Here is a 3,001-nt window from a genome sequence, read left to right as displayed (position 1 = left end):
AAAAAAATAGATATGAATAGACACTTCTCAAAAGAAGACATATGTCCAGCCAATAGACACATGAAAAAATGCCCAGCCTCTCTAATCATTAAAGTAATGCAAATCAAAACAACACTGATATACCAACTAACTCCAATCAGGATGGCCATCATTAAAAACTCAAAAAAACAACAGATGCTGGAGAGGGCGTGGAGTAAAGGGAACACTTCTACACTGCTGGTGGGAGTATAAACTAGTACAACCTCTGTGGGAAAAGTGTGGGATTTCTAAAAGATCTTAAAACTGACTTTCCATATGACTCAGCAATCTCCCTTCTGGGAATATACTTGAAGGACCTCAAATCATTCTACAAAAAAGATACCTGCACATGCATATTTATTGTAGCACTATTCACAATAGCAAACACATGAAACCAACCATGCTGCCCATCAAAACCAGACTGGATTTTTTAAAAAGTGGTACATATACACAATGGAATATTACACAGCCATAAAGAAGGACAAAGTTAAGGACTTGGCAGCAACTTGGATGGATTTAGAGTCTATCGTAATCAGTGATCTATTATAGAAACAAATAACTGAGTACCACATGTTCTCACTCAGGAGTGGACCCTGAACATCTAGCATACTACAAGAAAGGGATTAGCAGTAGCAGGACACTGCCAGGGGGCAGGGTGGCACATAACATTAATAAGGGTACCTGATCCCAAACCAGGCAAAGTGAGGGCCATGGGAGATCTAAACTTCACCTGTATGACGACCACTTAAGTACCTAACCCCATAAATTGTACCCCACAACTTTAAAATTAAAATTAAAAAAATAAACATAGAGAACTACAAATAAGACAGCATGCACAAAACTTTGAAACACTGTCTTCAATTTCACAAGAACATTCTGTTATTTTCTACATTTTTGTTGTTTTTAGAAACTTTATCTGTTACCCACCAGCTGAAACAATGAGGTCAAAGAGAGAATTTCTCTCCTGTGTTATGACACAGTGAAGAAGATTTCTATATTTTGTAAAAGGTAGAAATATCCAGTCTAGGCATTTCTCTATGTAGCCCACACCCGTGGGACAACAGAGGTGGATGCTTATAGCCCTGAAATCAACTCACCACCTTGGCCTTGCCCATGTTTTGCTGTGGAATTTTTTAGATTACCAGTTAGAACCAGAAGGAAAGTCAGTAAACCAAACTCAGAGATTGATCCCCAGTAAAATAAGTAGAAGAAACACCGGTATGAACAGTCAGACATTTGGTCTTTCATCACTTTTAGGCTGAACTGAGACAAGGTTGACCACAGGAAAAAAAGCAAATATTTGCAAAGGAGTTTATTCCGCCCACAGGAGAGCAGGATGACACTAAGAGGCAGAGCAACAAGGGGGGTTGAGGAAGGAGGGCTCTTAAAGTTTCAACAAGGAAGCCGTGAAAGCAAAAGCAACCTCCAGCAGTTGCAATCCTGAGTACTGATAACACAGATCTTGCATCCTTGGCGTTGTCAGGGCAATTAGACCCGTGACCCCAGGGCCTTGAGTCTCTGGTGGGCTGGTGGACAGTCACGAAATGCTGAAGACAATGAGGTCAGTTCGGTCCTGTATGGTTGATAAACAAAGACCTAGAATAGACATGCTCAGGAGGTGCAAAAACAATCGTCAATAACTCCCTCCAGAAAGCTGCTTCTGTCCTTGGCTAATGACTGGAGCGGGAGAGGCAGCTAGCAAAGTGTGAGAAGGCTTAAGCAGCGTTAACAGGGCTGTTCTCCAGTTCAGTTACCCGGTATGGCGTCGCCCTTTCAATAACTGTCCTTCAAGTTGATGACTGGCCTCGTAGCGTGAACCACGGCCTCCCTAAGTGCCTGAACGACAGTATTTACTGTCAATTTTTTTTTTAATTCAGTTGACATTTTAACGAAGAAATCCTTTACATCAGAACCATCACAAGTTCAGCCGCTCCCGTTGATTAGGGTGCATCAGGAGCTACATCCAGAGGATGAAAGGAACCATTGATTCTTTACAAAATCGGTGCCGCCACCTTAAAGTTTGAGGGTGACACCTTACGAGCGTGCTGCCAACTGTCACAAAGGCAGAGCCAGCGGTTTCCCCTCTGGGAGAGTCACATCTTAAAACCGGCTTCAGTCGCTCACAAGGAAGAACTGGCAAGGCGGGAGGGAACAGACTGTGCGGGTGAGGACCCGCCGGGGTTCAGGCCTCGGCTCCACGGAGCGCCAGGACACAGCAGGGTCTCTCCTCCGTTGCAGACCCCAGAAAGTTCAGTTAAGAAGACAGGAGAAGCCGGGCTCGGTGGCTCAGCCTGTAATCCCGCGCCTTTGGGAGGCTGAGGTGAGTGGATTGCCTGAGCCCGCGGGTTCGAGACCCGCCAGGGCAGCGAGACCTCATCTCTACAATAAATCAAAAAAATCAGCTGGGCGTGGTAGCGCATGCCTGTAATTCCGGCTACTGGGAAGGCTGAGGCGGAAGGATCGCCGGAGCCCAGCAGGTCGAGGCTGCGGTGGCCGGGAGCGGCCACTGCACTCCAGTCTGGGCGACAGAGTGAGACTCCAACTCAAAAAAAAAAAAAAAGAAGAAGACAGGAGAGCTTAGGGTGTTTCTGAGAAAGCTCCTGGCAGGGCCAAGTGGGGCCTCCAGGGAGCAGGAGGAGTTCTGAAAGGAGGAGGGCAACCCAGGCCGCTGTGGAGTCTTCGCGGCAGCCTCCTCTCCCTCCTCCCGGAGTCCAGGTCAAAGCAAGGGGCCTGAGGGCTGCAGGGCCACGGGATCGGGTCGCCTGCGGCTGCCCAGGGGCCCGGGGCGCCAGCAAGCCTGTGGCTGCCGCCGCGGGGAAGGCTCGTTGGAGCCTCTCCACTCCTCCTTGACGCGGCCCCTCGAGAGCACGAGCTGCTGCGGAGGCCTGTGCGGCCGTTGTCGCTGGCGCCCGGGGGGCTTAGGTCCCTCGTCGCTGCTGCAGGCGCCGCGCCCCAAAGCCATCCTCCCCCGCAAGGCCCGCTC

Source organism: Carlito syrichta, unplaced genomic scaffold, assembly GCF_000164805.1.
Source record: "Carlito syrichta isolate Samal-C Ts95f unplaced genomic scaffold, Tarsius_syrichta-2.0.1 Scaffold303705, whole genome shotgun sequence".
Taxonomy (NCBI): Eukaryota; Metazoa; Chordata; class Mammalia; order Primates; family Tarsiidae; genus Carlito; species Carlito syrichta.
This window is presented reverse-complemented; position numbering follows the sequence as displayed.